Source organism: Quercus lobata, chromosome 12 (genome assembly GCF_001633185.2).
Source record: "Quercus lobata isolate SW786 chromosome 12, ValleyOak3.0 Primary Assembly, whole genome shotgun sequence".
NCBI lineage: Eukaryota > Viridiplantae > Streptophyta > Magnoliopsida > Fagales > Fagaceae > Quercus > Quercus lobata.
The window spans coordinates 27,358,193-27,371,152 of NC_044915.1; the positions used below are offsets into that span (position 1 = coordinate 27,358,193).

Here is a 12,960-nt window from a genome sequence, read left to right on the forward strand (position 1 = left end):
CATAGGTATAGTAACAAAGTTCTATAACAATTATGCTATAATATATGTACAATATTCTTTAAAACCATCTTACATAAAACATTACAATATTATCCGTACATCGCATAGACCAACTTACTAATTGAATTAAACAAAAAAGCCATACATATAAACCTATAAATTAAATAAGACTTACTTATTAATAGAAGAAAACCCAGCCCATACCCAACAATTATATAATTACTAAAATACCCTTGACTATAGAATAACTAAATAAATATTGTGGGTCCGAGAGGTTTGCAATCCGGCCCAAACTCTATCTGGGCCCAGGGCCTGTGCCGAGGAGGTTTCTTGCCGAAGACGAATGGTCAGTGGCCGAGGTAGCAAGGGGAACGGCAGAGAACTTACCCTGTCCTCGGCATTCCAGAGCTTCGATGGAAAGATCAACACCATGGTGTAGGCAATCCCCAAACAGCCCCCCCCAAGGGGATGTGAACGGAATGGGGCCCATAGGGAAGCGGGGTGTGAAATTGGACCAAGGAAAATGCGTCCCCTCTTCAGTAAATGCACCTGCCGACACCCAGAGTTGATTAATGAGAAAAGACATTTGGACGGTGTAAACTTCGATCCACGCAACTAATAGAAAGTTAGATGGGACGGTTGATGGGATGGATACAGAAATAAGCTCCTGCCTGACCTACAAGTGGAGGGTCAGGATCAACCAAGACGGACTATATAATAAAAAGGAAGGTGCACCAACAGGGGGGCTGGGAAAAAATGGCCAAAAACGAGAGCCTCCCAGCCCACCTCCAGGAGAAGTACTCTAGGGGTGACGATCGTTTAACCTTGTATGAACGCCATGAAAAACCCATCGCCTATCGATCAAGGCCTAGCCTTTCAAACCCACGCTCTACAAATGATATTGTTAGGGCCGTTTTACGTGCGAACCCGACACTGTTACGGTCCGCCACGAATCGTGACCCTACAATTGGCGCCGTCTGTGGGAAAGGCTTGCGTGTTGGCGCAGGTGGTAGGTTGAAACAGTTCCTCTGTTATTTCTAACCGTTGGTTATAGAGTTCAGGTATAAAATCTCACTAGGGGCTACGTTTCTTGACGAGGGCCTTGGCTGAGGAGCTAATTCCCCTAAAAGCTAAAGCTCCTCGTAAAGAACAAACTAGGCGCTTGGTAACGTTAACCGTATAGATAAAATCAAGGGGCTTGGCTGAGTAGCTAACTCTCCTAAAGCTAAAGGCCAGCCAAGGCCCCGTGCAAAGAGAAAACTAGGTTTTGGACAGAACCAAGGCATTGTATGGTCCACGGACTCAAGCCTTTGGGGAAACCAATTACTTGGATGATGAAAAACTAGGTTTTGGACAGAACCAAGGCATTGCATAGTCCACGGACTCAAGCCTCTGGGGAAACCAACTACTTGGATGATGGAAAACTAGGTTTTGGACAGAACTAAGGCATTGCATAGTCCTCGGACTCAAGCCTCTGGGGAAACCAACTACTTGGATGATGGAAAACTAGGTTTTGGACAGAACCAAGGCATTGCATAGTCCACGGACTCAAGCCTCTGGGGAAACCAACTACTTGGATGATGGAAAACTAGGTTTTGGACAGAACCAGGGTATTGTATGGTCCACGGACTCAAGCCTCTGGGGAAACCAACTACCTGGATGTGGAAAACTAGGTTTTGGACAGAATCAGGGCATTGTATGGTCCACGGACTCAAGCCTCTGGGAAAACCAACTACCTGGATGATGGAAAACTAGGTTTTGGACAGAACCAAGGCATTGCATGGTCCTCGGACCCAAGCCTCAGGGGAAACCAACTACCTGGATGTAATGAAAACTAGGTGTTGGACAGAACCAAGGCATTGCATGGTCCTCGGACCCAAGCCTCAGGGGAAACCAACTACCTGGATGTAATGAAAACTAGGTGTCGGACAGAACCAAGGCATTGCATGGTCCTCGGACCCAAGCCTCAGGGGAAACCAACTACCTGGATGTAATGAAAACTAGGTTTTGGACAGAACCAAGGCATTGCATGGTCCTCGGACCCAAGCCTCAGGGGAAACCAACTACCTGGATGTAATGAAAACTAGGTGTTGGACAGAACCAAGGCATTGCATGGTCCTCGGACAGAACCAAGGCATTGCATGGTCCTCGGACCCAAGCCTCAGGGGAAACCAACTACCTGGATGTAATGAAAACTAGGTGTTGGACAGAACCAAGGCATTGCATGGTCCTCGGACCCAAGCCTCAGGGGAAACCAACTACCTGGATGTAATGAAAACTAGGTTTTGGACAGAACCAAGGCATTGCATGGTCCTCGGACCCAAGCCTCAGGGGAAACCAACTACCTGGATGTAATGAAAACTAGGTTTTGGACAGAACCAAGGCATTGCATAGTCCTCGGACCCAAGCTTCAGGGGAAACCAACTACCTGGATGTAATGAAAACTAGGTTTTGGACAGAACCAAGGTATTGCATGGTCCTCGGACCCAAGCCTCAGGGGAATCCAACTACCTGGATGGGGAACCCACTATTTAAAAAAAAAACTATGGCACATAAACCTCAAAACTCATCTGAAGAGAGCTCCGCATTAACAGATGGGTTAATACCTTGATTGCGTGGGTTCCCCGGTCTACCCTCTGATCCCCCAATATCAAAGGGGTTGATGCGATACGGCGCAACAAATTATCCAAAAGCGCAACCAAAGCCCCTCGCTACTCGGCTACCCTCTTGGACGAATTACTTAGAGTTTATCGTACTCGGACATCGCTCTAGCACGCATTGCGCAGCACTTAGCCGTTATCCCGGTTAGTTCCAGGAGTTTAATTTATTGATGATTAATCTTGTTACGCTTGATAATATTTGTAAGTCTAAACTAGTAGGAATCTGTGTTAAGGCGTTTCTCTGCCTAGAATATCATTAAGAGCAAGCTCATATTTAATATTCATGCATAAAGTAGTGGTTACGGAGAAGAAAAATATGTATAGAGAAATAGACCCATATTTTATTAAGACAAAAGAACAGTACAGTGTACAATGGAAAGCTGAAACAAAACCTACATCGAAGCTAACTACGTGAGTAACGAAGAATACAAGAGAGTGAAGATAAAGCCGAGGAGGCAGTTCAGAGGAGAGGTTGGCTTCTGCCTCGAGACCTTATTCCTCTTCCATGCTTTGGCACGCCCGTAACTCAGGCAGCAAAAGAACCTGACCTCAGGCTAACACCATCTACAGAAAAGGTGCAGGGAGCCGGAAGTTGGGAAGCCCCCGCAAAAATCTGCCTACCACAAAGTAGACAGTGCTGATGGCGGAAATTCCTTTTTCTGACATACCAAAGATCTGGTATGACCAGAACCTGCTTCAGATTTTGACTAAAAGAAGGAGGAATACCATCTTCCTCTTGTCAAGGCGGAGGACTGGCTTGAATCTGTGCCATCCTTGTCCATACCATATCACCTGGAGGATTCGGTGCCTCTGAAGCACGCGGAGACCTTTCATCCCTATCCAAGCCTCAAACATCTTGCTTTGGGGCAGTGACACTAGAAAGAGAGATCGCGGATATGGAAGAAATATAGTTCTGAAGGGAACGGGAGAGTTCATGTGCAAGTAAAGTGATCCCCTATCCCATTTATACCCAGAAGTAAACCGATGGCATTTAATACGCGCAGCGTCCCGAGGAACGCTACAGACAAAATGTCTCTGGCTCGATTTCCAACGTCGTCTGCAACCCTGAGGATAAAGGAGTCTCGAGAGGGTGCACCTCGAACACTGGGACGCCAAAAGGTACCGCGTGATCAAAGGTTATGAAAACACCTCTTAATTTGTGGGCCCAGTAAATTCGCGGCCCAGGCCCGTTCAGCATATGGGCCCAGGGACAGAACCAAGGCCTTGTATGGTCCTCGGACCCAAGCCTGTGGGGAAACCAAGTACAAAAAATTATAAAAATTACAAGTTTTGGACAGAACCAAGGCCTTGTATGGTCCTCGGACCCAAGCCTATGGGGAAACCAAGTACAAAAAATTATAAAAATTACAAGTTTTGGACAGAACTAAGGCCTTGTATGGTCCTCGGACCCAAGCCAATGGGGAAACCAAATACTTGGATAAGAAAAGGTTTGAATCCCGTAAGATGGGTTACTTGGTAAAAATGTCAGGTCACTTCATCCACGGCTTAAACACCATAAAAGGTTAAGGCCAATAAAGGTGTAAGGAAAGGGGGTGGAAAGCCCCAGCACTTAGTCATATCAAAAGGCCGCTCATTTGGTGGGTGCTATATCTTCAAATGGTTATTCCTTACATGACATCAAGCCTTCGTTTCTCTCCTCGGCTAGCATGGGGTAAGTATTACTCTTCACTGATCGGCCTTATTATGTCAAGCATTTCTATTAAAGTTATGGCGACGTCTTTTTATTATCAAATCTTTTGGTCTTAGCCGTCATTGATTTAGATGCTATATTAATATGCCGAGCAGCGTTTGTAGATCCAAAAGAAAAAAAAGCATAGAGACAAAACATGCGAAATAAAATAACAACGATTTTTATTAATACGAAAAATTATTACAATGTACAAAGAAGGGCTCGAACGAGCCTATACAAAATGCGAACTGCCTAAGCGATAGTTACATCCGTAGTACAGATAACTAAACTCCCAGGCGTCTTCTAAACTCGTTTTCAAAGTCTCTCCAATCTTTGCCTCGATACTGCTCATATAATGATAAGAACCTTCTTTGGGAAGAAATGGCGGAGAAGGAAATAGTAAGGAAGAAATCAATGAAGAAGATGGAGGAGATGAATGAAGAAGATGGAGGACATGAGTAAAGAAGGAGGAGAAGAAGAGAGAAGAGATGAAAAGAAAGAAAAAGGAGCAAAAGAGGGAGAAGTGAAAGCACCAGGATGGAACTGGTGCTGGGAAGACTAAGAAAGGGAGATGAAGAATAGCCCCAGTGAAGGAAGAGAGGAAGAAGTAGAGACGCTTAGTCCCTGCATCGATCCTGACTCCCAACACACTGGAGCCATACTAGGTACGCTCGTGAGGAGCCGGATGGTAATGATCTTGGGTGTTCTCGACTCAGTCACGTTGAAAGTTTGACGTGACGAGTCCCTGCTTCGGATTTTGACTAAAAGAAGGATGAGGTTGATTTTGAGTCTTCGCCATCCTTGTCCCGATCGAGCCATGATGAGCTTTATCGGAACGTGGCATTTTTGGGAGGGGTGGGGCTTTTGCATCCCTTGTTGTTACGGTAAAGTGTTTTACGGTTAAGTGTATAAACTAGTGGGTAAACCGAATCCTAAGGGAGGCTAAGTATTTCAGAGTCTCAGGGAGATGAAAAGGGATTCTTGATAAAAACAATAACCTCCTCTCTTCCTTCTTATATAGAGGGGGGAGCGGGAGGCATTTAATAGGTTCAGATCTCCAAAGGGATCTGTCAACACAAACATGCCGGTTCCGTTTCTCCACCCCATCAAAATAAACCGTCGAATTAAAGTAGTCTCGTAAATAGTGATCATTCAAAACGTGTTTTGGATACCCCAAACGATACAAGCGCGTCAAGCGCGAAATCAAAAGGCTGCCTCATAAACCGGCGCGTTTCTTGGACAGATGAGGAGCCGACAGCATTAGTAAAAGGCCAAATTAATTGGGCCGTAGGAAGAGGTTTGGCATCGCCAAAACCCCCCTTTCCAACCAAGAGGTTGGATAGCCGGGTTTTGAGGGGCTATTGTGGGGCCCAAATGATTTATGGGCCGGGCCCGTCTACCTGGGAAAAATCCGAAGGCCCAAGCTGAGAAGGGTTATGGCCCAAGCCGAGGAGGGCTATGGCCCAAGCCCGACAAAATAGCCTGTGGATATCGCCGAGGACGGCCCAGTCCTCGGCAGACCCAAAGTTCCCCTCCCTGAAGGAAGGGTAAAAACGGTATAGGACCGAAATCAGGACGAAAGATCTAAAATATCCAGGGAAAGCTGCTCTCACTGCCATTCTATGCTCTGAACCTGACAGGGCCGCAGCCTTTGGCTTTTACAACCACCCTCAACGACTTTGAATATGGGTTGATGGGACAAGTATCAATTTTGGAAAGGTTGACCCTATACGTGGACGACGGACAATGAACGCAGGCGAATATAAAAAGGAAAAAGAAGTAACCTAAAGGGGGGCTGGGAAAAAATGGCCAAAAACGAGAGCCTCCCAGCCCACCTCCAAGAGAAGTACTCTAGGGGTAACGATCGTTTAACCTTGTATGAACGCCATGAAAAACCCATCGCCTATCGATCAAGGCCTAGCCTTTCAAACCCACGCTCTACAAATGATATTGTTAGGGCCGTTTTACGTGCGAACCCGACACTGTTACGGTCCGCCACGAATCGTGACCCTACAAATATAAAAACCTAATTAACAACTGTGGATACCTATTCTTGGGCTTTGCCTGTAACATTAAGCTTCCGAAGGAATTTGCCTTTTAATTGAAAGCAATTCTAGGGCTACTCTGTTCATGTCCATTCTGTCTATAGGAGATTGTACTGAACATGCAAGTCCAATCTGAAAGACCGATATCAAGCATTCAGTCTGTCCACTTGTCCAGTCACTCCAACTTGAAACCATGTTATCATTTTCTCCTACTTTGTTGAAAATTGAATGGTCCACAATCTCCATCACTCGTCCCGGCAATGCCAACTTAACAAAGTTGTGAAGGTTCAGGTCATCTTTGAATAGTTTATCGGTGGGTCTTCTTCCAGTTAAGAGGATCCCAAAGCTGTACACATCCCCATTAGTTGAAAGTTGACTACCCATTCCATACTCTGCAAAAATTTAGAGCACTTTCATACACTAAGAACAATTCTTACTCAATGCTATGAAATTAGTGATTTGGTGAAGATGTATATAAATATTCTATACGAGGCATCCCTGTTTTGATTATTGATGCATTCATTATACGTTAATACTTTTACAATTGAGTGAAATCATGATACATTACCTGGAGCAGCATATCCAACAGTTCCCTTAATCCCTGCTGAGCTTAATTGATTAAGAAAAGCTTCCTTCCCAGATTTTGAAAGGAGTCTAACCAAACCAAAATCACTTATATGAGCAATCATATCATCATTGAGAAGAATATTGCTTGGCTTTAGATCACAATGAATAATAGGGGTTTGGCAGTGATGATGAAGATAAAGCAAAGCCGAAGCCACGTCTATAGCAATGTTGATTCTTTGAAGAAGATTTAAACTTCTCAATTGCTTGAGCCCATCTTCAGGATGTAACTGCATCTCCAAGCTTCCATTTGGCATGAACTCATATACTAAAACTTTAAAATCATTGCCCTTAAAATCAATACTTGAACAAGCAGTCAGAATCTTAACGAGGTTTCGATGCCGGATGTTCCTCAAGGCTTCACATTCAGCAATGAAACTCTTGGAAGCTCCTTGCTTTTGAAGATTGAGTACCTTGACTGCAACATGTGTTTCATCTGGACCAAGTTTTCCTTTATAGACACTACCAAAATGACCTGAACCAATCAAATTCTTCAAAGAGAATCCATTAGTTGCATTGTGTAATTCTTTATAAGAGATCCTTTGGTAGGAGGGTCCAAAGGTGGAAACGGAAAGGCATTTTTTCTTCAACTTTTTCAACCAGGAAAGAGCCATCAAAGGAAACAGTGTCAAGCAGAAAGCAACTGCAATGCTTATTGCCAGTATCGATTTAAAAGCAAAATGCTTTCTGTGTTTCTTGGATCTTTGAATGGGGCATGCAAGCAAATGCAGCTCTTGGATCCCCCCACAAAGACCAGTGTTGCCTTTGACTTCAATTGCACTAGCATTTTTGAAGACCCCTTCTACAGGTACATCTCCCTCAAGATTGTTGAAAGACAGGTTTAAAGTTTGCAACACGGGAAAATTAACCATATAGCTTGGGATTTGGCCGGACAAGTTGTTGTGGGAAAGATCAAGATATTGAATACCTTTTAACTTACTTAGGTCGGGAATGGTTCGTTCAAAGGAGTTGCCTTGCATATAAAGTGTTTCTAAGGCCAAACAGTCCCCTAGCTGGGATGGAATCTCTTTGGAAATTTTGTTGTATGAAACGTCTAGTTCAACAAGAAGTTTCAGGTTTCCAAAATCTGGTGGTAAAAAATCGATCAAGGAGTTATGAGACACATCAATTTGGACTAGAGGAAGGCAAAAAAGTTGCTCGGGTATGGTGCCATTTAATTTATTATGGCTAAGGCTTACACCTTCCAAGACTAGTGGGTATGCTCCCTTCTAAGCTATTATTGAACAAGGAGAGATGTAGTAATTGAGTCATGTTGCCAACGGAAGATGGGATCACCCCAGTCAATTTGTTTTCATACAAGTACAAAGCGTTCAAGTTTGTGAGCTTTCCAATTGAAGATGGAATATTTCCTGTTAACAAGTTAGATCCCAGGCCAAGTTTAGTTAGGCTAACAAGATTTGATATTCGTGTAGGTATGCTCCCACCAATAGAATTGCCATCTAGCTCGAGCCATAATAATTGGATTGAGAGGTTTGTTATGGAGTTAGGCAGCTCACCTCCAAGTTGGTTGTAGCGGACATCCAGAAAGTTTAACTGGCTGCAATTGTTCAAAGAACTTAGAAAACTCAAATCATCAACTGAGTTATTTCCAAGAAGATTAAAAGAAGCACTAAACCATTGAAGATTTAGTAGATTACCAAAACTCATAGGAATGGTTCCTGTAAATTTATTTTCTGGCATATCAAGCTCTTGAATGTCTGACACATTGGACAATGAAACTGGAATTGTTCCTGTAAATTGGTTTACTCCTATCCAAAGTATCTGCAGATTTTGAAGAGCAATGCCCAAGTCGGGGTTGAGGTTACCAGTGAAGTTGGTATCATTCAAGTCAATAAATGTGAGCAATGATAAATTGTATAGGGAAGGTGGTAACACACCAGAAAGATGATTGTTTGCTACAATAAAAGATGTCAAGCTTTTCATTGGGGCTACTGTATTTGGGATTTCTCCCTCCAAATTGTTATGTGCAAACGAAAGATTTTGGAGCAAGGACAAGTTCCCCAAAGAAGGTGGGAACCTTCCACTTAGTTGATTGTTGCGAAGAATTAGTATCTGAAGTTTTGACAAAAAGCCAAGTTTTGAAGGGATTCCTTGTACTAAATCGTTGTACTGGAGATCAAGATACTGTAGGCTGGAACAGTGAGAAAGATTGACTGGAATTTCCCCTCCCAATATTGGATTATGACTCAGGTTCAAATTTCTAAGCCTGGTCAAGTAACCAACTTCTGAGGGAATTCCACCATGGAAAGAGTTACTTGCAAGGTTGAGGGATTGAAGGAAAGAAAGATTTCCAATGTGGGGTGATATGGTGCCTACCAACTTATTGTTTTTTAGGTCCAAACCGATGACTCTTTGGTGTTTGTTGCCACAAGTGACCCCAATCCAGTGGCAGAAATGGAAAGAGTCATTCCAAGAAGCCAAGACATTAAGAGGGCTATCTATGTGGGACTTGAATTCAAGCAGTGCAAGTTTATCAGTTTTGTTTGAAAGTGTGGTAGCTAAGGAAAATTTTGAGATCGATAAAGAGAGGAACAGAAGAAAGATGGCGTGGTAGGTTAGTGAGAAGAGTGGTCGTGTATTCATAAGCAGATGATCCATCTTGTAGGAAGAAATTAGCTTCTTCAGAGAGAGATACTGACATAGGCAGGAACTCTCACGCGAATATATAGAGAACAAACTTAACAATTTTCTCAAAATAAGTAAATAGATAACATTTCTATTATTACTTTCTATTTACTATTTATTAATTCTATAATTTTTTTTTATATATAAGAAATTCATTGCTATATAATTTATATTTTATAGTTTATATAATATATAATATTCTTGGGGCGTTTAGTGGTTATATATCTAAATTTATATTCATTGGAATAGTGAACGAGTTTTGCTCATATTAACTAGTAATTTAGTACTGGGTGTAACTTGTCATTGGATATCAGCACATACAAATGAGACTACCACAGATATTTGATAAAAAAGTAAATTTGAGTGCACTATCATAAGCTAAGACTAAAGCATATTGAAGGTTTGGGAGTGAAAATAAGTGTATTTCTAGAGTTTTCTTAATTAATTAGATTACCCTTCTTCAATCTTTGATCAAGTCAGTCACATCAAAGCTTGTAATACAAATTTTATAATACGTCTAATTTGTTTTATTGGACTAAATCCATGTGAATGAGTGAGACCATATATAGTGTCTTAAAATGGTGATTTGACTTTGGAAATTTACTGTTTAGATTAAGAGTTGTACATTAAAGTCGACATATCAATCTATATATATCTAAAAGCTGAAGCGTAGCATTTATTGTTGCTACGCTCCAGTTGAGCCATATCAACGTCCATCTCATTATCATTTTCTTTCCAATTTTCCTATAATTGTTTTTAACATTTACTTTTTATTTTATTTTAATATTTACACTTTTTCCAACCTTTCTCCACCCTTACCTTTTCATCTCCCCACTACCCTCTACATAAGTACTATTCTTCTTCTTTTCATCTCCCCACTACCCTCTACATAAATATTATTCTTCTTCTTTCTCTTCTTCTTCCTTTATTTTGTCTCTTCTTATTCACACTCTCTTACTATAAATTTTTAATTATCTATTAGGATACAAGGTGGCATTTTTAATGCATTTTATTGACCAATAAAAGTACTTAATTTTTTTTTTGGTAATTAAAATATATAGATAAATATATTATATATAATTTTGTTTTTACAAGTGAGGGCCTTAGGCGATTGCATTAATTGCATCTATTGTTTAGTCGGCCCTAACCTCTATCCCCAACTTTCAAGACATTTGTACTTGAAGATGTACCACTTAGACCAACATGTTTCATAAGAAAGTATCAATTAAGTTACAAGACTTTTAGAGAATTTATTAAAGAGAAATGCAACGTACATAATATTTTTACTACAAATCCTAGGTGATTTGTTGTTACTAGTTATAATTTAAACCCCTACTAAAATTACTTTTTTGCCACCAAAAACAGCTAATAACAATCTGCCACTTAGGATTTGTTGTAAAAATATTATGAATATACATTTTTCTTTATTAAATATTGGAAAAATTAGTGGAGGGTAAAAGAACTTACCTGGATATTCATTAGTACTAGGCTCCCGACAATAATGAAAAAGTTTGGTGTGAGCGCTGTACAAGATGTTCTATGCACCTTCATATCCAATTGAAGCCTTGACTCATGACTCAAGTCATGAGTCAACAAATAGCTTCCGCAAAGCTAAGGTTCATTCCATTATTTCTTAAAAACGACTTTTGCATGTAGAGTCGTCCCTATCTTTGTTTTTTTCTCACTTGAACATCAATGAAAAATACAACTTCTCATCCCAACCTCCAACACGTTCAATTAAATGGCTAGTACCGTGTAAAAAAAATTGATCAATTTCTTCATTGCTTTCTCACTTTATCTTTATTGCTTGTAGAGTCATGCTGTGTAAGAAAACAGTAGCTCAAATTTTATGCACCGAGTGATTGTCATTCTTTTTGTATTTTAATTATTATTAAATAAAGTAATAAGAAAGAGAGCTTGGTGGGACTAGTCACCAATCTTTTTCAGTCCTAAAAGCTGTCAGCCTTACAAATTAAGCCCATTTGACTTATAAAAGTAGCCCATGTCAAATAAAATTATTTCATTTAATTCCTTAATTTTTTTTTTCATATTGCAATGTATTAAAAAATTGGTTTGTATAATTTTTTTTTTCATAATTTATCTCCTATTCACATTAGCTCATGCGAAAATTTCTATTTATTTTAACATAAAAACCTATTTTTTATATTTACTTTTTAAAACACCTCACATCAAATTATCTACTTTACACTATATTCCATTAAAATATGAATAGTGCTATTATAAATTTACATGGATACTATAGCAACAATATTTTTTTACACAATTTTGCATGGTCTGATGTGAGTGAATTTTGGGCTTGATTGGGTAAAATGTGATATTGTTTCTATTATACAAGCACTAATGCGAGTGCTTTGAGTTGAGACACTAAATCTTGGTTCTGTCCTACATGAGAGTGACGCATGTCATTTAACTATTGTTGGTTCAACCAAGTTTGTATTTAAATTTTGTCCTATGACTAAAAGTATACGTGGATAATTTTATCAATCAACACGTAGTGAGTTGAAAGAATTTTCTTTCAAGTAAACTTTTTTTCTTTACTATTTCGGGTGTTATATGCCTTTTTTTGTGTGGAGATAAAATATGCTTTGATGTTGTTGAATGAGACTTTATCTATTGTCTTGAGATATTTGTAGACTATGCGTAGAGCGATTATAGAACATTGTAATGCGTGGGAATATACAATTATTTTGTAATATAATATAATGTGTAATTTGTATTTTGAAATTTGTTGAAGAAAATTTGTTCCCTGTAAAAATGAAACAATTTCTACAACTATTTTCCATCGCTTTATTTCCACAAATATAACATTCTATTATGTTATATTTGGGTGTGTTTGATTGATATTTTTTCAAAGGTGGTCCATATTCTTTAACCACTATTACAGTGCATTATGTTTTCCTAATTTGTTTTTTTGTAAAACTAAACTTTCAAAATTTCAAATATATTATACAAATTTCTTCTTCTCTTAATTAAGGAGATTATCATGATAATTAAATCTCACCACAAAATTATAAAATTATCTTAACCAAAATTAAAAATAAACTAAAGGCATTAAAGATAAACAATATAATAATTTATTACTAACACAATATGCAGGCACATTTAAATATATTACCATGTAGATTTTGTTTGAATATAAACTTAAATATTCATTTTCAAAATAACTAAATATTAATCCAAACTAAGATCAACATAAATTATAAGAGGAAAAGAGAAGACTTAAAAAATAAAACACTAAAATGTATCAACACAATGTAGAATTATAAATAAATAA

The 12,960-nt window shown here is 39.5% G+C and overlaps 1 pseudogene across 1 annotated transcript; it reads right to left on the reverse strand.

The window, feature by feature from the left end:
- Positions 1–6,380: 6,380 nt before the first annotated feature.
- On the reverse strand, positions 6,381–9,729 carry LOC115971287 (annotated as a pseudogene). Its single transcript, XR_004087294.1, has 2 exons — positions 6,964–9,729; positions 6,381–6,787 (listed from the first exon to the last, which is right to left on the reverse strand). The product of XR_004087294.1 is annotated as a putative receptor-like protein kinase At3g47110 (transcript).
- Between the last annotated feature and the right edge of the window lie 3,231 nt (positions 9,730–12,960).